This window comes from Oryctolagus cuniculus, chromosome 3 (assembly GCF_964237555.1).
Source record: "Oryctolagus cuniculus chromosome 3, mOryCun1.1, whole genome shotgun sequence".
Taxonomy (NCBI): Eukaryota; Metazoa; Chordata; class Mammalia; order Lagomorpha; family Leporidae; genus Oryctolagus; species Oryctolagus cuniculus.
The window spans coordinates 102,168,669-102,194,976 of NC_091434.1; the positions used below are offsets into that span (position 1 = coordinate 102,168,669).

Genomic DNA, 26,308 nt, shown 5'->3' on the forward strand with positions numbered 1-26,308 from the left:
TTTGATTGTGTTTTATCTTCAGGATCATATCGCCAAAGCCATGTTTCAGTTTGTATTAGAATTCTTGGAAAAAATGCTTCAGGATTTGATTCCATGTGTTTAAAATGTGTATTGAAAACTCTGCTCTTCTCTGCAGCTTACCTGGGTGCACCATGATTTTTGGCACTCATTGAACAGAAAGTCTGTTTGGCTTTAAATTTTCAGTCAGAATTCTGTAAGCTGAATGGATTCAGATGTCTGTGGTGTTGGCTATTGTTACTCCTGTGGACAATCTTTCCCCTTCAACTAGGAGATGACCAAGATTAATCTTTCCTCACAGATCGATGCAACTTGGTTGCTGCTGTAGGCTTCACCTTCACAGTTGTTCCATCCCCTTTCTTTTTTTTTTTGGGGGGGGGGGTATGAATATCACTGTATTTATTTTCCTACAGGTTAATTTTTATAAAGCCTCAACATATTTGCCCCAAAATTAAGAGCCAAAAAAAGAAGAGAAAAAAATCGCAAGTTTAGAACTGGATCACTTGGCTCTTTCTCTTCTTATCTACACCCAGTTCAAAATGCTTGCATCTAATGGCCAGCATCCTCTTGGATCTGCAGTTGGGCTCAACACATTCAAGCCGTAGCACAATCTTCTTCGTGGTTTTAGGTTTCTTCCAGAAAATTGGCTTTGTCTGCTCACCATAGACACTCTGCTTCCGATCTTAGTGCCTCTTCCCCTGGGCATACAGGGAATCCTTGCCCTTCTTATACTGGGTCACTTTGTGAGGCTGCCACACTTCCAACAGAAAGTCCTTCGGGTTTTAGGTACATTGACCATTTTTTTCTTTTTTCAGTACGATGAAAACGGGAAACTCTGACCGCACTCCTCGCCTCGCGCCACTCGCGCCTCTGTCCCATCCCCTTTCAAATGCACAATGTAAAAAAGATAATCATGTATGACTTGAGGATATGATAGTGATTACCAGAGGCTGGGGAGAGTATGAGGGAGGGAAGGATGGGGATATTATTTAATGGTATTAAACTATAGTTAGATAGGAGCAAGAAGTTTTAGTGTTATATTGACTAGTTGAATGACTATATTGATAATGTTGGTTTTATTTTTCTTAAAAATGCTAGAAGATAGCATTTTGAAATTTTTCACCACAAAAGCTTTAATGGGTGTTTGAGGAGATAATTACATTCATCTGAATCAGTTCATAATGCATACAGGTGTGAAATATCAAGTTACTCCATAAATGTGTACAATTTTATTTGCCATTTAAAAATTTAAAAAAATAAAGAAAACAACAAGTGATTTCACCATTCTCCCACTCAATTTCATCATAAAGTGGATGTTTGTTCTTATTTCAGGTTTAGCAGAATTCGTGTTTGTCTGATTTGGGATCTTTTCAATCTGTTATTTTAGGCTTCTCAGTGTTTCGGGGTACATCCTGATCAGAAATTTTATAGCAAATTAGAATTAGTTTATTTTGTTGAAAAGATTTGAAATTTGCTTCTAGTTTTCCCATAATATGCATTTTTCCATTAATGTTTTGAAAACCCTTTGTACCAAATATTAGAACTCTCTTATTATTTATTATTTTCCAGTTACTTGTCTATATTAGAAGGCAAACCCATTATTTGATAATCAAAATATCTTATTCCCTTTGGTTTCACTCAAATGTCTTTTTCCAACTGCCAACTGAAAGGCAAAGTGTTATACATGTCTCTCAACCTGATTCTTCATGTTATGGCTCCTTCATCTCCTGCAGCTCTTTTAGAGCATATATTTTCTTTGAATCAGACTTTGTGCTTTGATGACAAGTTGGTCTTGTAGAACATACGGAGTGTTGTGTTATGTTTGTTTCCTACACCACATTTGCCCTTTGGGAAACTACATCTCCATAAGTGAAATGAATTTCTCCCAGTTATTATCTCCTAAACTTACAGTCAAATTATTCAAGTGTTTTGAAGAATGTTTAAAAAATATTAAAGGCAATTCTGAGGGAAAGAAGTTTGAGGTACTATTTAAGTTACACTTATAAGTCAGACATGACTTCCCAGATTGCTTTTAATATGGATATTTTATTTATGATTTAAAGATCATACAATGGGGTAAGAAAAAAATACATACTATCTTTTACATTAGCAAATTTATTCAGTATGCCCAGGCCAAACATTTCCATAACTTGAGTTTCTCAGTGTAGGTCTATTGGTCTTGTAATTGTAAGAAATAGCTCCTTTATGCTGTGAACAACTTTTCTAAGACTACTAGAATTTAGTGGTGGCAAGAATTTTCACTTTGTATTTTCTATAAGTTTTTAAATTCATATTAATTGAAAACACTGCATGAAGAATTTCATTAGCTATCATTCAAATGAAATTCCCCATTCTTTTATATACTTCATTCAAGTGGTATAATCTCTCTCTGAACCTTTAGTACTGTTTTGCTTCATGGAATATACACATTTTAAAATGAAACACCATCATTTTTCTCTCAAAATTTTAGTACAACCATGCCAGCCTTCATAATGGTTTACCTAAACTCTGTTGAAGTCAACTGACTTGTCTTCATTTCTTTAATGCAAATATAAAAATCCCACATATTTGTAGGGTACTATGTAATGTTTATTATATTATTCTTTGTGTAATGTCCAAATCACAGTAAATGCATTTTTGCTTTCAAGTATTTAACATTTATTTATAATGAAGCATCCAAAATCCTATTGTAACATTTTTTTTCAAATAGATGAATATCCAGTAAATAGATATTGTCTGTCTTCAATCTACTGTGCAATGGAACTCCAGAATTCCTTATTCCTGGTAGTTGTCAAACAGCCTTTTCCAATTCGTCCCTGTCAACTTTCCTCCCCAGCCTCAGTAACTGCCATTACATTTTTTTTTTTTTTTTTTGGACAGGCAGAGTGGACAGTGAGAGAGAGAGAGAGAGAGAGAAAGGTCTTCCTTTACCATTGGTTCACCCTCCAATGGCCACTGCGGCCGGCGCACTGTGCTGATCTGAAGCCAGGAGCCAGGAGCTTCTCCTGGTCTCCCATGTGGTGCAGGGTCCAAGCACTTGGGCCATCCTCCACTGCACTCCTGAGCCATAACAGAGAGCTGGCCTGGAAGAGGGGCAACCGGGACAGAATCTGGTGCCCCTAACAGGACTAGAACCTGGTGTGCCAGTGCCACAGGCAGAGGATTAGCCTATTGAGCCACAGTGGCAGCCCTGCCATTACATTTCTAACTTCTGTGAGATCATCTATTGCATTAGCCTATTCATATTAGAGAGATAATGTGATATTTGCCTTTCCGTGCTTGGCTTAATTCAATCAACAAATGATCTCTCATTTCTTCTATATTGTTACAAATATTTCACCTTTTTATGACTGAATGATACCTCATTTATACCATTTTAAATTGATTTTTATGAATAGTGAGAAACAGAGGACTAGTTTTATTCTTCTTCATATGTATATCAAATTTCACAAGCACCGTTTATAAAAAAATTCTCCCTTTTCTAATACACATTCTTATGTCTATAAAAAATCAGTTGGCTGTTGATGGGTGGATTTATTGCTATGATTTCTATACTATTTCATTAGTCTAGGGATCTGTTTTTATTTCAATACTATGCTTTTTAATTGAAGTGGTTTGTACTGTATTTTAAAGTCAGGTAAAATGATGCCTTTTGCTTTATTCTTTGCTCAAGATTATTTTGGCTATTTGAGGTATTTTGTGATTCCACATCAATTTTAGTAGTTTGTTTTTTTAAGTTCTGTGAAAAATGTCATTGGTACTTTCAAAGGAATGCATTGAATCTGCATTGTTATGTATAGTATATACATTTTATCTGTATTATTTCTTCTAACCCATGAGCATTGTATGTCTTTCCATTTTTTGTATCCATTTTATTTCACCAATGATTAACTGGTTTGTTATAGATATATTTTACTTTTTTGGTTTCATTTATTCCCATGTATTTTATTTTGTTCTGTAGTTACTGAAAGTGTGATTGTTTTCTTGATTTATATTTCACAAGATTCCCTCTTGGTATACAGTGACACTGCTGATTTTTCTACATTGACTTTTATCCCACAAACTTGCAAAATTTATTATTCTAACTGTTTGGTGGAATATTTGGGGTTTTCAAAATAAAAAATTATATATTCTGCATTGATTTCTTCCTTTTCAAATTGTATGCTCTTTGTTTCTTTCTCTTGCTTAATTGCTCTGTTAGCACCTCCAGAATTATGCTGAATGACATTGGTGAAAGTGGGCATCCTTGCCTTGCTGCGGATCTTAGATGGGAAACCTTCATTCTTTCTTCATTTAATATGACACTAGCTGTTGGCTTTTTATATATAACCTGTATTAACTTAAGGCTTGTTCCTTCTATACCTAATTTGGTCATTTTTTTTTTAAGTCATGAAGGAATGTTGAATTCCATCAAATGCTTTTCTGCATCTATTGAGATAATCTTATGGCTTTTCTCCTTCATTCTGTTGATATCATAATAATTCGTTTGTATATGCTGAATCATACTACATGTTTGGGATAAATCATGTCGATAATGGTGAATGATTTTTTAAGTATTGTTGGATTTTATTTGCTGGTGTTTTGTTGAGACTTTTTCCATCTCTGTTCATCAAGAATTTTTAGATGTAGCATTTTTTGTTGTGTACTTTTCTGGTTTTGGTATCAAGGTAATGCTGACCTCATGGAACAAATCATAAAGAATTCTTCCCTCTTATGTTTTTTGAAATAATTTAAGACAACAGTGTTGTGACAACACAGGTTAAGGCACTACTTACAGTGCCAACATCCGGTACTACAGTGTCATTTCAAGTCCTGGCTGCTTCACTTCCAATCCAGTCTTTTTCTTATGTGCCTGAGAGGGCAGCAGATAGTGGCCCCAGGAAGCAGCAAAGGGTGGTACAAGTAATTGAGCTGCTATCAATCATTTGTGAAGCCAGTATGGAATTCATAGCTCCTGGTTTCTGCCTGGACTGAACTGGGCTGTTACAGCCATTTTGAGATTGAGCCAGAGGATGGAAGATTCCCATTCATATTCTCTCTCCCTCCCTCCTTTCCATCTCCCTCTGTTTTACTAATAAATAAATAAAGATATTTTATCTCGGTTGGTGTAGCTACAAATGTTCTGCTGAATTTCTTTAAGCTGATATTTTGAAATCATCATCTAAACATTTGGAAAAGTCAATTCTTAGTTGGTTTCTGGCATCATACTTTATTCTTTAGGTAAGGTCATTGTGGCTGGAAGTTCCTGATGCTTGTTGGTGTATGACATCATATGTATATTAAAGGATTAATTTTAGTAACTTGGCTTTGTTTGTGGCTATTCTTATATAAATTCTAAGTAGTCTGCTCTGCTGCCTAGTTGTATTATGGTCTGTATCCTGCTTTGGTGGGCTCATTGCCCAGTACTGCATCTGTCAGCCACTGGTGCTGCTGGCTTGGTTATACAACTGCTCAACCAAGACATAAAATGCCCGTGGGCATAGAAGCAGATCTAGGGACTGCAAGAAATAGTCCTGGGAGATGGACCACTGGAATCTGTTCAGTGCTGAGTTTAATTAGCCTGACACTGGGTTCTAAAACAGTCCTGTAGTTCCTGGCTATCTGCCCAAGTTTGTAGGATGTTTGCAAAAGCAGATCCTTATCTACTCAAACTGGCCCCAGTTGGCTAACTTGTGAGTCTCACAACCACCAGACCCTGTGTTATCTTGGGCCTGGACACTAAACCTGCGAGTGACTGGTGTAGCTACATTCCCAGACAAGTCTGGATCACCAGGGCACAAGCTTCTGCCTGATATTGAGGCAGAGAGTCCATCCACAGGCACTGGCCCAGGAATGGAAATGATTAGGAGATGCTCAGCATTGGGCTTTACCAACCCAGCATTTATTTCCAAGACACAGTTCCTTGGTATCTTTTTTTCTGCTAAGGTTGGAAGAGTAACCCCCTGGCAACCCAGCTTGGTTCTTGGCTTGTCACACCTGGATGCCACAGTACTTGCGTCCCACAAAGTCATGGGGTACCTACCCTCCAGTGACACATGCCAAAATAAATCTGACCCACTGGAGTGCAATTGTTTGCCTGTTGCTCAGCCTCCACAGAGGCAGCCTTAGTTAACTTTGAGTGGTGGAGGTCTTCGGGCCTTATCAGGTACTGGGTCCAGGAGTGGTTAGATGGGCCTGGAGCTGTAATGAGCAGTCCTGAACTTTCTTTTCCAGCCTCTCTTACTTTTTGCTGGGATTTGGGAGCATTGGTTCTCTCAGAGTGAGGGCCTAGGCCAGGGGCCAGTGGACTCAGCCTGAGTGAATTTTATCTGAGTGCGTCTGGCCTTGGCATTCAGTTTGCTCTCTTTCTCACAAGAGGGGAGCATCTCTCCATGGTACATTCCTTCTATCTAGGTGAGGCAAACATAGACCTTCTTGTCTTGCAAAATAAAGTTTTCTTTATAGCAAGCTGAGGTATTAGCAGCTCTTACCTGACTCTATAGTTCTTGTGAAGATGACTTAGGGTGTGCACAGCTATTTTTGATATCTCTGTGGGAAGGTGGTGACCAGTGTTTCCTAGCCAGTATCTTGGCTCTGCCTCTCTACGTCTCTTCTGAAATTTTTGATTAATCTATTTTTACTTTTGAAAAAGTGGAAAACAGATGTGTCCAGAAATTTTAAGAAAAGCTTTATCATTAGATTTCTTTTAGAAACGTTTATATTTGTACCACAGAAAAGAACATCGCTTATGTAGTTTATTTTAATATGTATTTCTTTATGAAAGCAGAAGTTGAATCTAAAGTTACATATTCTGTAAAAAAGAGAAACTATAAATTACTTGTTTATATTCTACAGGATAAATTAAATGATGTGCTCCCAAGATTCTTTTTATTTCTACCCCAAAAATACTTTTTTTTTTTTTTTGATAGGCAGAGTGGACAGTGAGAGAGAGAGAGACAGAGAGAAAGGTCTTCCTTTGCCGTTGGTTCACCCTCCAATGGCTGCCACGCACCACGCTGATCCGATGGCAGGAGCCAGGTGCTTCTCCTGGTCTCCCATGGGGTGCAGGGGTGCAGGGCCCAAGCACTTGGGCCATCCTCCACTGCACTCCCTGGCCACAGCAGAGAGCTGCCTGGAAGAGGGGCAACCGGGACAGATCCGGCGCCGTGACTGGGACTAGAACTCGGTGTGCCAGCGCCGCAAGGCGGAGGATTAGCCTAGTGAGCTGCGGCGCCGGCTTACTACCCCAAAAATATAGTTGAACACATTAGCACACATTTGCCTAGACTTCATTTCCAAACTTACAACTATACACATATATTACCTACTTGTTTGGAAAATAAAACAAATAATATATATGTAGCATTCTTTCTTTGTTGTTGAATTGTGTGGTTTAGTAGATTCAGAAGACCTGGAAAAGTGGAACCAATTTGACTCGTACACTGTAACAACAAGCATCTAAATTATGTGGTTTTTAATCACTAGTATGACATTAACATGTAAGAAAAAGAAAAATTAGGGAAACAAATCACTTTAGTAGTGGACTCTCTTAAGGCAATGTGGTTTGCAATATCCTTCAGCTACAGAATTATCCCTGATACTTGCATTCATTAGCATGCACACTGGGGAAATTTTGGAGAAAATGTTGGATTGAAGAAACACTTCAACATTTCTTTCCTCAAGCTATTTGTTATTGGTGGAATATTATTATCACTACTACATAAAGGATTATATTACTAAAGACAAGAAATGGAGAAAGGGCCACATTCCAAGTATTTACAGATTAAAATGGACAGGAATTGATAGCTATTTGAATGTGTGAAGAGGAGAGAGGGAATATTTGTATGCAACTCTGGTTTCTGCCTTGAGTTATGTGTGAAATCACTCTGAGGTCAAGCAGGTTTTGAGAACATTATTGTGAGTTTAGTGTTGGGTTTGTTGAGTTTTATGTAGCTATAAAATGTCTATGTTGAGGATATTTAAAATGCAGTTTTATATGTTGGCCTGAAGTTCAGAAGTGTGAGTGAAGTCAAAGTTCTAGAGATATAATCTGTTCAGTTCCCTCAAACACATCTTGAGTTAATCCGTTTTTCCCCATCCCCGTTCTCCATATCCTTGTCTGGGTTATCACCACTGTTACTACCATGGAATACAACTGCAGACGCTCAGTGACTCCTAACCCTAACGCTAAAAGTTATGCTCAGAGATCCATGTTTTAAAAATGAAATAATACAAATTTCCTGTGAAATGACTCAAAGTTGCAATTAAAAATTATTCATATGCCATGCTATATCTTTAAAGTCTTTTCATAATCTATCTGCTGGGACCAAAAACTATTCTGTGTGATCCTGAGGACTTGAAGCAACTTCCGGCTGTCTTATGTCACGTTTTGGAATGTTTTGATTCCTTTGTCTGAAAAACTCTTTTTTAACCAGTTACCCCCGAAACCCTTACCACCCTCTGCTCTCCCATGTCATTACTTTTCTTGTTCTTTGTGTATCAGTTTAAAGATTATTGTTACAGCATGATCTGATCACCCTACCCCTTCTCACATACTCCATTCCATGATCTCATTTTGAGTTCAACTTGTACACTATACTGGTTCACAAGAGTAACCACCACCTCTGACTTGTGTCTAACACATGCTTAGACCAATTGCCCATATTCCTCAGGTGCTGAGGGCAGTCCTGTTTTATGCTCAATGACCTGACACGATTGTTAATAACATTCTTTTCTCTCTCTAAGCTGGCTTGATTTTGATGATAAATTGCATAACTCCTAAGAATAGTTGACATTCAATAAATATTTGTTGAATAAATGGGAAGCTCTGACACCCAGATGTTAGATAAAAATGCATAGAAAAAAGAATTAGAAATGCATAAATATGACTTACTGACAATATAAGATATAAAGGATAGAAAATGTTACTGTGGGACTTCTGAAATGTGTAGATGTTTGTGCACATATGTGAGTATGTAACAATAACACACTAGATATTTATTAAAACTTTAAAATAAAATAGTACATAAATATATTTTAAATTATAGCTTCTCAAAATACATTTTTAATTTTTCTTTAATTTGTCGTTGGTAGCTAATGATTATGTCCTGAATCATTTCAATATTACAAAGATTTTTTTTGTCTAATTTTCACTCGTTACAACTAATATCTATCCCTGCTGCTCTATCTGTTAGGAAAAATATTCTGAGAATAGGAAGTTTTTACATCCCATAGTAGTCTTTCATTTGCTCAAAATCTGCAATTAAAGTGAAATTTACAGTAATTAATTTGCTCATTTTTTCCAATCTTAAATCATTCAGGAAATTAGTACTAAAAAAAACAATAATAGAAAATTAATGAATGTCATTAAATGTTTTTGTTCAGAACTGCTTCTTTTAAATACAGATTTTTAAAACTTCAAACAATTATTAATTTACTGTTTCATAAAATAGTTGGATTCTTAATGAGGTTTTATTTTTAAATATTATCTTTTGTTGTAATTTGACATTGATAAGTAAAATTACTTTGTACCACTTTGAAATATTACTCAGCATTTACTCTAAAAAATATTGTCCTAATTAACAAAGATAAATTTTCAAAACTTTTTACAATATTTAGAAGTTATATTTTAGGATTAAAAGTTAGTTAGCTTAAGAGTTAGAAAGACAGAGACAGAGAGAGAAAGAGAACTCTTTTCTACTGGTTCTGTATTCAAATGCCTATGAGGCATGATTCAGTGTAGATCTCCCACGAGAGTAGCAACCACAAGTTCCACAACCTCCTGCCTTCCAGGGTTTGCTTTTGCAGGAAGCTGGATTTGGGAGCAGAAAAGGGACTTGGCCCCCAGGTACTCTGAGATCAAACATCCCAAGCAGTGTGTCAACCACCGTGCCAAATGCCCACCCAGGGGATTTTTTTTAAAGAAAGCATTTAAAGAAAGATTAAAACAAATTTATAGAGTATTTTTATTGGTGAAAGAAAATCAGGATTAGTCAAGTTGGAAACTGTAAGATTGTCACAAAACACACCAAACACCGGAGTAAGGGAAAGGGTTTATTGGGGAAAAACCCAGCAGGACAGAGGGAAAGGGCGAGGAAAGAAAAAGAGAGAAGGAGAGTATAACAGAGAGAAGGAAAGAGAGAGAGAGGAGAGGAGCTAGCGAGGAGAAAAGAGAGAAGGCTAGAGAGAGAAGGGGAGATGAGAGAGAGGGGGAGAGAGAGCCAAGAGAGAGCCGAGAGCACAGAGAGAGCCACGTGTTCAGCCACAGGTCCTTTTAAAAGACGACCAGAAGGAAGGGCTGGAAGTAGTTGAGGTTGGTTTTTTCTTTCTCTCTCTCTTTTTTTTTTTTTACATTTATTTTATTTATTTATTTGAAAGACAGAGTTACAGAGAGAGGTAGAGACAGAGAGAGGTCTTCCATCTGCTGGTTCAGTCCTCAGATGGCTGCAATGGCCGCCAGAGCTGGGCCAATCTGAAGCCAGGAGCAGGAGCTTCTTCCAGGTCTCCCACATGGGTGCAGGGGTCCAAGGACTTGGGCCATTTTCTACTGCTTTCCCAGGCCATAGCAGAGAGCTGGATTGGAAGAGGAGCAGCCAGGATTAGAACCGGTGCCCATATGAGATGCCTGCACTTCAGGCTGGAGCTTTAACCCACTGTGCCACAGCATTGAACCCCAGTAGTTGGGTTTAAGCACAGTCTCTGAAGCTGTCAGTCAATACAAGGTTTGGACAGATCCATCAAAAGACTTGATTTATATTATAATTATTTTACCCTGGCTGGCTTGTTCTTGATAAAACAAAGCAATCAGAAGGGTGGGCTATCTAATTTACTTTACAATGGACTGGGAGCTTAGCAGGGTGGAATGTCCACTCCCTTGCTACTCCCATGGTAAATTTTGAGATTTCCTAAGGAAGTAGGGCAGGCACTTCTTATTTTGCTAAAGGTAACCTTTTTTGAAGGGAAGAAAGCATTTTGCAACCCCAGTTTCCACTGGGACCACCCTGACTGCCTATTAACTCATCTGACTTGTTACATCCCCACCTCCCACCCCCCTCCCGAGAAAAATGGACCCTAACTTCTGTTAGGGGAACTGGATGATGACTGCTTAGTCTGCTTCAAGCTGAAAAAAGGTGTCTTTGGGGAAATAGAAACAAGGCATTCTTCTAGAGGTCAATCTAAGGGTTCCTGGTGAAATCGGACAAGACCCCCTAAAATTTACCCTGAAATGTGGCCCTTTAAAGTTCCCTAGAAATGCTATCCGGGGTGCCACATGTGCTACCAGAATTTGGGGTGCCTTACAATTTCACCACAGGCTTATTACTAAATCCCCGATATTAATAAGCCCAAGAGGGTTCTTGCCTAATATTTAGAAAATAATTCTAAATACTGGGACAGATAAACGTTTTAGGCTTTTATTTAGTGCAAGAGGTAACGAGGCAGGATGGTACATTTTAAGCTTTTATTTAGTGAGAAAGATGCATAAGAGAGAGAGAGAGCTTTATTTAGGAGAGAGAGGTAAATAGGGGTTCATACCAAGCACCAGGAACCAACCACATGGATGAGCATCTAGGAAGCCTAGAGCACAGGGCCCAAAGGCCATGCACCCTGGAGGCATGGGGCTACAGCAAGCCCCCTCCTGACAAGAGGCCAGGGAAGAAGAGCCGGCTGGGCCACACCATGTCCCAGCTTTTAACCCACTTCTAAAAGGGAGTGGTTAATTACCTGATTGGCTGGTGGGCACCAGGTGTGGCCAAGTAGGGGAATGTGGCCACTCAGGGGCATGGCAAAGGCAGCAGGTAGGGGCATGAGGTCACACAGGGGCATGGCAAAGGCATAGTCTTCTACTTCATTGGTAGAATGTGGATTCCTTCAGAGGCACTGTCTGAAGCACCACTTAGAACATGATGGCTTCTAGTTGTTTAAGCCTGGATAACACAAAGTGTGCAAGAATTTTAATATACATGGTCCTAGAAAGACTGCAAGAACGATGATATATATTGGTCCTAGGAAGGGCAATAAATAAGATAGCTACTTCTAGTTTTCAAAGAAATTTCTCTAATTTCCAAAGAAATTTTCTGTTGACATATATTTTATTTGCTTATTGCTAAAAAACAATCTATCAATCTCCCTTTGAACTAGGTTTGAGATATTAGTTAGATAGTTAGATTAAAACAGCATATTCCTGGCAATTGCTCACATCTGATTTGTTTTTTTAGCAATAAGTAATCAAAGGCTGCATAGTTTTGCAAAATGCCTTCCTGAACCTAGCTCAGTTCATCATTGTGATATGTTAAGGCAGTAGCAGCGGCATTAACTGTCTTTTCAAATATGCAAGCCTATTCATTAATCTCCTTATGTGCCTGTGCAGCCAGTCCAAGGGTTGGTATAATGGAAATGATTGCTATCAATGCCTCAGTTAAAGTGTACAACATTAAGAAGTCATCACAGTCTGAGGGTAACAATTGTCTGGCACGTATAGAATGTGTAGAGACTGTCACAGGAGAGATGAGAAGAGGTACTACTTGAATCATGGAGCAAAGGCCAGAGTATGACTTAGGAATTGTGAAAAGAGAAATGTTACCACAAGGAAGACCCCAGCCCATTGGCATAGTCACATCATTCAAATAGTCTACATGAGTTACAAAAGAGCAGTTATTATTTTGAGTTAGAACACTGGAGACACAGACACAGTCATTAAATATAGTAAATAGTAATTACATGTAGTTTGATGGCAAGTCCTTAGCTATAGGCAAAGAAGATACATTTTGGTTAGTAATCTTTGAAAAGTATTTGGGGAATGTGCCTAGACCTAACGAATTCTGTTGTAATATATCCATAGATGAGGCTCCTTCAAACCTATAAAAGGATGTTTTGTTTAACACATTAGAAGTTAGATGAGCCCACAAGTTTCCAGTAGGTGTGAAAGAACCTGCTTTGGTAAGCACAGTTGTAGGTTTGCCTGTTGTTAACTCACTGCCTGTGAATCCTGGGGCATTTGAGATGATCTTCCTGTTAACATTAATACTCACAGTTGAGCATAGGGTCCTTATCGTGGCTGTATCAGAGCTGGTTAGTAGGACAGTCCAGAAAAAGAGTGACTGTCGGAGGGTTTTCATGAATGGCATAGTGGAGATGGGTTGTGAAACCTAAGTTGGTCACCAGGATAACTGGAAGACCAAGAATATAAAAGAAAACCTAGAATCTCAGTTGCCTGTAGCTGAGTTGAATTGTAGTAACAAAGACCTCACCCATCTGAAGTTAAGGTTTTCTTAAACAACAGCCTGAGTCCTTGAGAGGCTTCACATGAGTAATTTTCTTTGCCCGTGTTAGACACAAAGTCGTCTTCTGCTGTTGAGTCCCTTGGGGCTTCCGAAGTCCAGACCTTTACTCTGGTGTAATGGACCCAGGGCTCGTGGCCTCAGACCTTTACTGTAGCGGGAGTGGACTAAAGTACAGTGAAAGGGGCCCCCCAGACTCAGAGTGAGGGAGAGCGCCTGGGGAGGGCTTTTATTAATGCTAAATCTCTAGGATTGAATTCAGGAATTCCTATAGTCCTGGGCAAGTCTTCAGGTAATTGCTGAAGAGCTTGTTGGAATTTAGCCAACTCAGTTGCTGATTTAGTAAGATTAATGGTTTCTTGCTCTGTCGCTAGGTCATTAGTAAGAAAAGTCCTCCCATATGATTTCTCAAAAAGGCTTAAGCCTAAATCTGAAGGAGTGTTTCTAATGTGCATTAATAGATTTACCCAAGGGAGATGAATCTCCTGAGATAACTTAGGTGTCGTTTCACAGTTCTTTAGAAAAATGCCTCCACCCAGCCGGTCAAGGTATCTACCCAGACTAGGAGATGTTAGGCATTCCTGGCCTTAGGCATATGAGTGAAATCCAGTTGCCAATCCCCTCCTGGATAGCTTCCATTCCTCTGCATTCTGGGAAGCAGCAGTTTACAATTCCTAGAGTTGTTTCTGAGTCATGGTTCACAAGCTCCTACGACTTGCTTGACTGTCTTTTGGAAACCCTTCCCAGTAAATAGTTGTTAGACCATCTGTAATGTCTCATCTCACCCTAGTTAGAAAACCTGATGGAAGGTTTATGAAAACCTTCCACTGGCATGAGGCAGGGAGGTGAACTTTTCCCTCCTCAGACTGGAGCCACCCACTGGGCTGAAGGCTGTATCCTCTGATAAGTGCCCACTGGTTCTCCTCAGGTGTATACTGGGGTTCAACCTCTGGCAGCAGCCCCTCCCAGACTAGAGGAGCCTCTAAGGTTTCAAGGGGAGGAGTTTCTCTTGTGGCTGTTTGGGCAGATAAATCTGCTAAACCATTTCCCTCCACCATCTCATCTGTCCCTTTCTGGTGTCCTTTACATCATATGACTGCCACTTCATGGGGAAGGAACACCAAGCAAAATAAATGACCTATTTCCTGGTGATACTTAATAGGAGTCCCATTAGCAGTGAGGAAATGCCTCTCTTTCCAAATAGCTGCATGAGCATGGGGACCAAGTAGCCATGCCTACAAACAGCATATGTATTATCCCTCTTATCTTTGCTCAGTTCCAGAGCCCTGGTGAAGGCCATCAGTTCAGCCAGCTGGGCACTTACAGTGGTGGGTAAAGAGGAGCTCTCCATAGTTTCCATCAGTGTAACAATCACATACCCAGCTCGGTGGATTCCATGCTCCATAAATAAACTCCCAGCTGTGTTAGGACCCAGTCTGGATTCTCCAGGAGGGGTCTCCTTAAGATCTCCAGCTGCATAAATCTGTAAGACTACCTGTTCACAGTCATGCTTGCCCAGCCCCCCCCCCCCCCCATGACTTCTGGGAGGAAAGTAGCAGGATTAAGAGATGAGCATGTTTTTATCTGGATTGCAGGGCCCTCCAGTAACAATGTCTGATATTTTAAGAGATGGGTATCTGTTAACCAAAGGCTTCCTTTTGAGGTCAGCAGTCCAGTCACATTGTGGGGCAAATACACTATTAAATCTCATGTCAACATAAGCTTGGTTGCTTCATGCATCAGAAGGGCAATTGCTGGCCACCATTTGGCCACTAAATCAAGTTCCTTGCTAAGGTAACCTATAGGTTGTTAAGCTGGTCATCTAGTCTGAGTTTAGGACTACTCCTAAAGCCATCCCTTTCCTTTCAGTTATATAGAAATTAAAAAATCTTACCCATGGGGAGGCTGAGGACAAGGGCCTTAAGAAGGACCTGTTTATGCTGAGTAAAAAACTAGCTGGGCTTCAGGACTCCACAGCGAGATATGAGTGCCAGCTGCCTGAGTGTCCCTAATTAGTTGGTACAAGGGTTGAGCTATCTCCCCATACCCAGGGATCCAGAGCTGACATAACCCTGCCATACCCAGGAATCCTCTAAGCTGCTTGAGGGTCTTAGGGAGTGAGAAGCTGACTATAGGTTGAACCTATCCTCTCCCAGTGCTCTTTCTCTACAGATATAGTCAAGCCTAGGTATTTTAAAGAGGATAGGCAAATAGGAGCTTTTGACTTTGAGACGTTGTAGCCTCTTTCATCTAGAAAGTTCAGAAGGGCCTTAGTGCCCTCTTGGGAATCCTCCTCCGTTTCAGCACATAGGCATATAGGAGGATGCCATCTACATGTTGTAGAACAGTTAGTTGGGGGCAAGAAAACTCTAATAGGTCTTTAGACAAAAACCTGTTCAAAAAGTTGTGGGCTGTCAAAGAACCCTTGGCATAGCACAGTCCAGACCAGCTGTGAGGACTGGATCAAGGGGTCCTCAAAGGCAAATAGAAATTGGGAATCAGGATGAAGGAGGATGAAAAGAAGGCATCCTTTAAATCTGAAACAGTGAACCAGGCATTCCTATCTGGGATTTGTGATAGCGAGGTATAGGGATTAGGAACCATAGGATGTATGGGCACCAGAGCCTCATTAACAAGGCAAACATCCTGTACCGCTCTCCATTCTCCATTTAGCTTTTGAGCCCCTAGAATTGGAGTGTTCCGGGACTATTGTATGGCTTTAAAAATCCCTGCATCTTGAGGCTATCTACTGAAAGGCTACTACTGAAAGGCTGCTACTGAAGGGCTCTTAGTCCTATCAGAGTCTCAGGCTTTAATAGATATTGCCTCTGATGAGGAAAGCAGGATGGTTCTTTTAAGATAAATTTGGACAGGTTGACCAGTTATAGCACGACTATTCCTTGGATACTCTACACTGTGGGATTAATGTCTATTTCTGTTAAAAGGAGGCATAAAATCTCCCCTGGTCCTATAAGAATAGTAGTTTTCATTTGAGCCAGGAGATCTCTACATAGTAGAGGTGCTGAACTCTCTGGTATGATAAAAAAAGAGTGAGTAAATATTAGATCATTCCAGACACAGCTCAAATGTTGGATAAAATAACTAACTTGAATGACTCCTGAGATATCTTGATGGCCACTGAATGAGAAGAAAGGGGCCAAAGCCACAGCAAAGGACAGAGAAAGTTGCTCTGGTGTCTATGGGAAATTTACGGGCTTTCCTTCTACTATGTGAACACCTGGGGTTCCTGGGTGCTAATCTATGTGCCACCAGAGCCTGTAAGGAGAACCCTGGGCCCCTTCAGTTCCACTTGGGAGATCCATTGGAAATGTCTGACTCCAGCTTTTGGTCGTCTGAGGCAGTCAAATCTCCAGTGATTGCTTCTGCAGATAGGGCATGGCCCTGGGGGTACTTCCTGGCAGTCCTTGGCAAAGTCTTCACTGCCTCTGCAGCAGGAGCACCTTGATGGTCCTTAGGGGTGCCTCTGGGATTGAGATGTCACCAGGAGCGCACCCTTTCTCTTATGCCCCTGCTCCTGCTGTTGGGTTCCCTCTTGTTCCCCATTGTAAAAGATCACGGTGGCCACCTTTCAAAGGTTGTTTAGGGTGCTCTCAGGTCCCACTGCAAGTTTCTGGAGCTCTTCCTTAATATCTAGGGCATACTGGGTGAGAAATCTGTCTTTTAAAATCTCCTGCCCTTCTACAGAGTCGGAATCTAATGGAGTATATTTCTTTAAAGTCTCCCTCAAATGTTGCAAGAAGGCATAGGGATTCTCCTTTGGCCCCTGATCTATCAGGGATAGTTTAAAATAATTAAGGGGCTTGGACCTGGTTTTCTTTAAGCCTTCTATAGTAGAAGCAATACAATGCTTCCTCCTCCAATCATCCAGAGGGTCATTAGGATACCAATTAGGATCATCTTGGGGAATTGCCTATTGACCAGAAATACACTTCTTGATCATGGATTGTAATGTTGGCATTGGCTCCCTGGGCTAAACATACTTTATTCCCAAATTCCTCAGCTGCCTGGATGGCTGCAAACCTTTATGACTTTGTAAGTGTTTGGCCAAGGAGCATCATTACATCCTTCCAGAATAACAAAAACATTTGTACTAAGTTCTGGAAGGCCTTTATATAGTGGTCTGGGTCATCTGTGAAGCTCCCTAGATTAAGCTCTATTAATCTGTAGAGAGAATGGAATGCTTATATGAATAGGCCCTCATCCTCCAGTCATTTGCTGAAGGAGCAGTAGACTAGCATGAGGCTCTGACAGAGAAAGATGTTTGGAGTATGGAGGACAGGTAGAGAAAAGAGGCAGATTACAGAAAGGCTGTTGGGATCCTACTGGAAGTAGGGTCTCCACAGCCCCTGTGTCACTCCAGCAAGCTTTGCAGTTTTAGAGTATCACTCAATGCAAGGAAAGCCTGGACATAAGGAAACTCAGCCCACTTCCCTGCTTTATGACAAAAGTAATTTAGTTGGAGAATGGTATTAATGTTAATACTTCCCTCTGAGGTCCATCTTTCTCCATCCTCTAGCTTGTATCCAGGCCAAACAGTTTTATAGAAAAAGATCAGGCAATTTTTCTTTAAGTTCTGGGGTCAAAGGAATCCCAGTGTTTGAGGATACATCCCAAGGGAGTGTCAGTGGTGGATAGTTTATTCCCCATCTGGAATGAGCATATACAAACAGAAGCATCCCTCAGTTCTTCTCTCTCCTGAGTTTGAGACATCTCTCAAAACTTTCTGGGTGCCTGTGGTATCCAGATGTGTACTGAAGCCCACAGGGAAAGGAGAGAGGTGAGGGTGGGATTAAAGCATATTATCTTTTCTTGTTCAGCCTTCCACACCTATAACTTAGGGTATATATACCCATATATATACATATCTATATATATGTATGTGTGGGTGTGTGTGTATGCATATGTCAGAATAGCCTGCCTCCATTAATGGTGGTGTGCTAGAACTGAGTCTCTGCTAGATCAAATATCTCTTTGCTCCCATACATAAAGTAAAATGGGGCCAGTGCCACTTCTCAGTAGGCTAATCCTCTGCCTTGTGGCGCCGGCACACCGGGTTCTAGTTCTGGTCAGGGCGCCAGATTCTGTCCTGGTTGCTCCTCCTTCAGTCCAGCTCTCTGCTGTGGTCCGGGAGTGCAGTGGAGAAGGGCCCAAGTGCTTGGGCCCTGCACCCACATGGGAGACCAGGAGAAGCACCGGGCTCCTGCCTTCGGATAGGCGCGGTGTGCCAGCTGCAGTGCGCTGGCCACAGCAGCCATTGGAGGGTGAACCAGAGGTAAAGGAAGACCTTTCTCTCTGTCTCTCTCTCACTGTCCACTCTGCCTGTCAAAAATAAAAAAAAAAATAAAAGAAGAAAAAAAAAAGAAAAATGGTTGTTCTATTCCTCTTAACCTCAAGTCCTAATTCCAACAATGAGCCTTCATGGTGAGAGCCTTAATAAATGAAGGTGTTTCAAGCTAGAATTTGGAGAGAGGGTACTAGTTCTGGTTACCACTTAAGCTGGTATCCAGGCAGGTGAAAGAATAAAGAAATATAGTGAACTTCCCTGAGGTAGGTACCACATAGGAAAGATCTGGCCGTGGGAACAAAAAAGAGTGGACTTGAGAAGGAAGGTGGGGATACCAGAGACATGCAGAGACTTGTCTGCACTAGTTTGGGTTGTGTGGGGTGCTGCACCTAATGAGAGTCTCGATCGAAAGCTACTTGTCTGTAAAAAGCATTATTCAACTTTAACCCAGAGCCAATGAGCAAAACATTTAGGAAATATCTGCTAATGAGACCTGGAAATCGAGTCTGTAGGAATGGAGGAGACCTGGTGAGGTATAGAAAGTATTTTGGGAAGCAGAGAGAGATGGAGATCTTGTTGGGATCTGAGGTAAAGGAAAAACTCATTGAAGCATGGAGCCTGGAGGCCATGGCCTCGCTCCAAGCCTCCCAGTCTCACCAACACATTAATATCTGAGGAAAGAAAAACAGAATATAGTTTTTGGTTGACACCCTAACAGGCCATCGGGGTCTGGTGTCTTGTCAGGGAGTCCTTGAAAAACACCAGAGAGTGGCCCTGGCCTGCATTTCAAGATTACGCTAACCCGTTCTCCTATCCAGTGTGTCAGGCTGATCCCCGGGAAGCTGAGTCGCACCAGGCCAACATTCTCAGAGCTGAGATGAGAAGTCTGAAGAGCGGAGCCTCTAGCTTCACAGCTCGTGAGGACTCCAAAACACCACAGGAGTAGCTCCCTGCAGGAAAGTGCATTTCCCGGCCCCACGCCATTTCAGCTGGTAGGGTCTGGTGCCCAGGTCAAGAGACCTTCCGGAAACACTGGGGGGTAGCCCCAGCCAGAATCCATTGGTTGTCCCAAGGCCTTCTTCCAGTCCCACGTGAAGGTCCAATCCACATAAGAGGGAGAGGAGTTGTTTCCTGGCCCAACACCATGTTGTCTGGCAGGGGCTGGTACCTTGCCATGATGTCTTCTGGAAGCGCTGGGGCAGAATCCATCAGTTGTCTGGAGGTTTTCTCCCAGTCCCATGCAAAGGGCCAATCCACACCAGAGAAGAGAGGGGTTAGAATAGAGTCTCAGCTCCAGGGGACTGCTCTGGCCTCAATCACCAGGCCTTGTCCCTGAGTCTTTTTTTTTTTTTTTTTTTGGACAGGCAGAGTGGACAGTGAGAGAGAGAGACAGAAAGAAAGGTCTTCCTTTTTCCATTGGTTCACCCCCCAAGTGGCCGCTACCGCCAGCGCATTGCGGCCGGCGCACTGCACTGATCCGAAGCCAGGAGCCAGGTGCTTCCTCCTGGTCTCCCATGCGGGTGCAGGGCCCAAGCACTTGGGCCATCCTCCACTGCCTTCCCGGGCCACAGCAGGGAGCTGGACTGGAAGAGGAGCAACCAGGACAGAATCCAGTGTCCTGACCGGGACTAGAACCTGGTGTGCCGGCGCCAAAGGCAGAGGATTAGCCTAGTGAGTCGTGGCGCCAGCTGTCCCGAAGTCTTAAGTCCAGCAGCTGCATTAATTGTTTTTAATTGGCTGACAGGGACCTGGTGTTTTTGACAAAATGAGAGTTGCTATGGAGAAGAGTGAAATTCTCCAAAAAAAAAAAAAAAAAAAAAAAAAAAAAACGAGCCATCCGTATGCTCATCAGTCTGGCCAGATGATCTGATGCTGGCTAGAGTTGAAGTTGAGTGGGATCCGCATCATTTTGGAGTTGCTGTCCTAGTCACAGCACCAAAATGTTGCAGGTGGAGCATCAGTGACAAAGAGACAAGCTCAGTTTCTTGTCTCACGTCAAAGAAGAATTTTCACTTGGACAAGGCAGCAAAAGAAAAGCAGGATTTATTCAAGTTGGAAACCCATACAGAAGAGGCAAGGAGGAGGTTATCAAGGGAAGAAGACTCCTAGAGTATTGATGAAGATAGTCTCTTCATATGTAAATTCAAAAATCTCCTCTATTTAAAAGCAAAGGAAAAGTGAGGAACTGTTTCACTTATTGTATATATCTTCCCATTAGTGTTGAAAATACCACAGTTTTGGGCTGGCACTGTGGCATGTTAGGCTAAGCCTCAGTCTGCCACACTGGCATCCCATACTGGTGCCAGTTTTTGTCCCAGCTGCTCCTTTTCTGATCCAGCTCTTCGCTTATGATCTGGGAAAGCAGCAGAAGATGGCCCAAGTGTTTGGGTCCCTGCACCCACATGGGAGACTTGGATGAGGCTCCTGGCTTTGCATGGGCCCAGGTCTGGCTGTTGCAGCCATTTGGGGGGTGAACCAGTGGGTAGAAGACTTTTCTTTCTGTTTCTCCCTCCCTCTGTCTGTAACTCTACCTCTCAAATAAATAAAGTTTTAAAAAAAGTAAAATACTACAATATTTGTCTCCAAAACAAAATTTTGATTTGACCAAGCCAATTTTCTAGAAAATAGCAAGAAAGTACCATTTCAATGTATATATTTTGAACTGCAGGTATAGACACATGAATGCATACATAATGTGTGCGTGCGTGTATACCTTATCTGTCATATCTGTATGTCTATCACATCTGTATATATATATAACATGTACATGTGTGTGTACATGTGTGTGTGTGTGAGGTATTTCAAATGTTCACTTGAGGCATGCATTTGGTCTAGCAATTCAAACTCCTGTAAAGATGTCAGTACCCATTTTGGAGTACTTGAATTCCAGTCCTTGCTCGATTCTAGATTCCAGAACCCTGATAATGCAGATCTTGGAAGGTAGCATGTGATGGATCAAGTAGTTCAGTCCCTGCCACCCACATTGATGACCTGGATGGAGTTCCCAGCTCCTGGTGTGGGCCTGGCCCAGGCAACTGTTGCTGATACTTGAAGAGTGAACCAGCAGATTGTGGCGCTCTTGTCTGCTTTCCTGTTTCCTTTTTCCTCTGTCTCTCTGTCTTTGAAAGAAAGAAAGAAAAACAAAGGGAAAGAGGGAGGGGGAGTAAAGAAAAAGAGAAAAGAGGAAAGAGAAGGAAGAAATGATGAGTAGAAGGAAGGAAGGAGAAAAGAGAGGAAAGGAGAGGTAAAGAACAATGAAGGAAGGAAATAAGGAAATTTGTCGACAATGACATTGAAACCCAAGTTCATTTTGGTCCAAAAAATTTTGAAATCCAAGCACATGAGGGTCTTCAGAAAGTTTGTGGTAATACATAGTATGAAAACACTGTGAATGGATTTTTTAAAAATTTGCATCCTAATAAGTTTGTCTTGTAACCCCATTCTTATGGACATTTTGAAGTATCCTCACGTATTGATATATATTCACAAATTATGTTGCTAATATTTTTTCAGTTTAAAACATAAACCTAGATATCTAGATGAAAGAGTAAATAATAAAAGAAATATTTGCTTTTTATTTCAGTATTAAGAAGATTTAACAGTCTACAGTTGTTTATGTTAAAAATATTAGAGCTATATGTGGATTTTGTTTATGGGGGCCTAGAATAGAGTTTCTTAATCCACTAAATAAGTATTTCTTATGACAAGGTCCTTATAATGAATTGACTATAATCTGCACACCACTAATAGCATCTTGTTTAGCAAAAACAGGGACTCAAAATAATTTTTATCTTCAGTGTTCAAAACTGCCATGGTCAGGTCTCTCTTAAGGTATATTCACAGTCTCAAGTACTTTCAGAGAAGGGGTATTTTGGTCATTTTTTTAATATTTCATTTTTTAAAATTATTTATTTAACAGAGTTATAGATACAGAGAGAGAGACACAGAAAGGTCTTCCTTCCGTTGGTTCACTCCCCAAATGGCTGCTACAGCCGGCGCTACGCCTATCCAAAGCCAAGAGCCAGGTGCTTCTTCCTATAAAGAGAAATAATGAAAATGATAGAATTGTTAACATTTTCTTACATAAAAAATAAAAATTACATTGCGAGTGCAGGGACCAAGCACTTGGGCCATCCTCCACTGCCATCCTGGGCCACAGCAGAGAGCTAGACTGGAAGAGGAGCAACCAGGACTATAACCCGGTGCCCATATGGGATACCAGTGCCACAGGCAGAGGATTAACCAAGTGAGCCACGGCGCTGGCCCCTGGTCATCTTACAAGTATATTTGCTAAGGGCTAGCAACATTCATTCTGAGGTTGGGCAGAACCATTTGATTAATGCATGAGAGCAATCTTCAAATCCAAAGAGATAATGTTTAGAAAAGTTGCTTTTTGTATTTGTCTGATTGGGAGAATGGAATTATGAAAATGGACATTTGAGCAACATATAAAGGGATTAGTTGTTGTCATAGGAAATAATCTTGATAATTGAAAATGGGAAAACATTACAAGTTATGATATTATAAATAATGTATAATAATGTACATTTTACAGGAGCTATAGTGTACGCAGTAAGAAGAATAATGGAAAACATTTCTCTAGGCTTTAAAATTAGGTCAGATGATTGAGTAACAGCCTGAAAAAAACAAGAGAAATTCCAAACAAGAGTACTGACAAAAGGTAAAAATATAAAGAAGGAGGGACCAGCATTGTGGGTTAAGACACTGCCTGCAATGCCTGAATCCCAGTAAGGGCATTGATTTGAGTCTCAGCTGATCCAACTCACTGCTGATGCACCTGAGAAAGCAGCAGAGGATGGTCCATGTACTTGAAACCCTGCTGCCAACATAGGCAATCCAGATGAATCCTCTGGCTCCTGGCCTTGTCTGGGCCCAACCCTGGCTATTTTGACAATTCAGGGAGTGAACCAGTGGATGGAGGACCTTTTCTCTCTCTGAAGGGGATGGCATTTGGCATAGGAGGGCCCTTGCACCACATATTGGAATGCCTGGCGCTTGCACTCCCTGCTAATGTGCATCAAGGGAGGATTTAGATAACGGCTTAAATACTTACGTTGCTGCCAACATACATGGAGATACAGATGGTGTTCAATGTCCTGGCTTCAGCCTGATCTAGCCCTGGACATTGCAGGCTTGAAAGTGAACCAGAGGATGTAAGATCCCTCTCAGTCTCTCTACTTTTTTAATAAAATGAAATTAAATAAGTGAATTTAAAAAGACAAAATTTGATGTACTTAGATTAGAAAGTAAACAGTGAGACGAAAGAAAGCAGAATACTTATTCTGAGTGGTTTCCTTGGAATCCCTGTAAACACTCACTCATTCCTTTGTGGTAACAGCATAAGATCATAGACCAGCACAGTTCAGTTTGTACAATAGCCTTATGTTTAAAAACAGTAAATGACTGATGAATGCTGTTGTGTGCACTTTGGAAAATCAAGTATTAAAACTGCAATATGGATTTCATTTACATAATTTTATGGTAAAATTACATCTGCCCACTATAAAGAGAAATAATGAAAATGATAAAATTGTTAACATTTTCTTACATAAAAAATAAAAATTACATTGCTGTCTCTTTATATAACCAAGTATATACACTAGTCCCCTGGCACTCAGTTTCGTGACTGCTACTAACTTTTAAAGCTCAGATGCTTTGGAAGTAAGTAATAGCAGCAGATCAAACAGCTGAGGAATCAGCATGTAGAGAGAAGAAGAGCAGTGCTGCAAAATGAAGTTACAAATGTGGCTACAATGACAGAAAGTTGCCGAGATGTCCGCCATCCAACGCACTCTAATACAAGTTGTGTGGGAAATGGACATACCTCTTCCACCTCCTTCCTTTTCTCACTGTTTTCCCTGAGCTGTGAAGTAGAACTATTGTGTGATTGCGATTCATATTGTTTGAATTTATTACATTAGAAGACAGTGAAATACACAGTAGTCACAAATCTTAATATGCTCAGTACCTCTGGACATTGTAGCATCAAAAATGATAGTAATGCAAACACAGATTTAATAAGTAGGTAGCAAAATTGCTTGATTTTGATGCATATCTGTGAGAAAAATGGAACCCTGAGATTAAGACATTTTACACAAAATCAAAACCAATTGTTTTGTCTTTCATTTTAGCCTAATAGGAAGGTTTCTAAGACCTCAGTAAGTTACTTTTGATCACAAAGATCTTCCAACATGTTATTTTAATGGCAGTCATATAATTAATGTACTAACTGCTAATAGAATGCATCCTTGTTCTTTCACTTAAGTGTTTTATTTGTGGCAAGAGTAAAAACAACTTATGTACAGCATGTTTGTTCTTTCATTCAAATCAGAGTTCTTCCATGTGTGTCCCAGTTCTCAATTAAATGTAACAATAAAGCAGATCTTGTGATATTCTCAACCTTATTATAAGTTATTAGGAAAAAAAGTACAGAGAGGAAAGTTTGTGCTCTTAGCCAATATTAAGGAAAGTAAGGCTAATCTACATATATTCTTTTTTTTTATTTTCTTAACTTTTATTTAGCAAATAAAAATTTCCAAAGTACAGCTTATGGATTACAATGGCTTCCCCCCCCATAAATTCCCTCCCGCCCCCAGCCCTCCCATCTCCTGCTCCCTCTCCCATTCCATTCACATCAAGATTCATTTTCAATTATCTTTATATACAGAAGATCAATTTAGTATATATTAAGTAAAGCTTTCAAAAGTTTGCACCCACACTGAAACACAAAGTGTAAAATACTGTTTGAGTACTAGTTATAGCATTAATTCACATTGTACAACACATTAAGGACAGAGATCCTACATGAGGAGTAAGTGCACAGTGACTCCTGTTGTTGACTTAACAAATTCACACTATTGTTTATGGCATCAGGAATCTCCCTAGGCTCTTGTCTTGAGTTGCCAAGGCTACAGAAGCCTTTTGAGTTCGCCAGCTTTGATATTATTTAGACAAGGTCATAGTCAAAGTGGAGGTTCACTGCTTCCTTCAGAGACATGTCTCTACATATATTCTTTGCTCCAGGAATTTGTTTTAGATCCTTGATCAAATATAAGTTGGCTCTAGAGGGTTGGGCTGATTTCTGGTGTTTCAATTCTGTTCCACTGGTCTATCCATCTGTTTCTGTACCAGTACCATGCTGTTTTGATTACAACTGCCCTGTAATATGTCCTGAAATCTGGTATTGTGATGCCTCCAGCTTTGTTTTTGTTGTACAAGATTGCTTTAGCTATTCGAGGTCTCCTGTGCCTCCATATGAATTTTAGCATCATTTTTTTCCAGATCTGAGGAGAATGTCTGGTATCTTGATTTGTATCATATTGAATCTATAAATTGCTTTTGGGAGAATGGACATTTTGATGATGTTGATTCTTCCAATCCATGAGCATGGAAGATTTTTCCATTTTTTGGTATCCTCTTCTATTCCTTTCTTTAAGAGTTTGTAATTCTCATTGTAGAGATCTTTAATGTCCTTGGTTAAGTTTATTCCAAGGTATTTTATTGTTTTTGTAGCTATTGTGAGTGGGATTGATCTTAGCAGTTCTTTCTCAGCTGAGGAACTGCCTGTGTATACAAAGGCTGTTGATTTTTGTGCATTGATTTTATATCCTGCTACTTTGCCAAACTCTTCCATGGGTTCCAATAGTCTCTTAGTAGAGTTCTTTGGATCCTCTAAATAAAGAATCATATCATCTGCAAAGAGGGATAG

At 40.5% G+C, this 26,308-nt stretch overlaps 1 protein-coding gene and 1 pseudogene across 9 annotated transcripts in view; one reads left to right on the forward strand and one right to left on the reverse strand.

Moving 5' to 3' along the window:
* Positions 1–26,308, forward strand: part of LRP1B (LDL receptor related protein 1B) — a 2,140,503-nt gene that overhangs the window by 1,664,702 nt on the left and 449,493 nt on the right. The gene's annotated exons all lie outside the window — the stretch shown is intronic.
* Positions 398–871, reverse strand: LOC138849178 (large ribosomal subunit protein eL42-like; annotated as a pseudogene).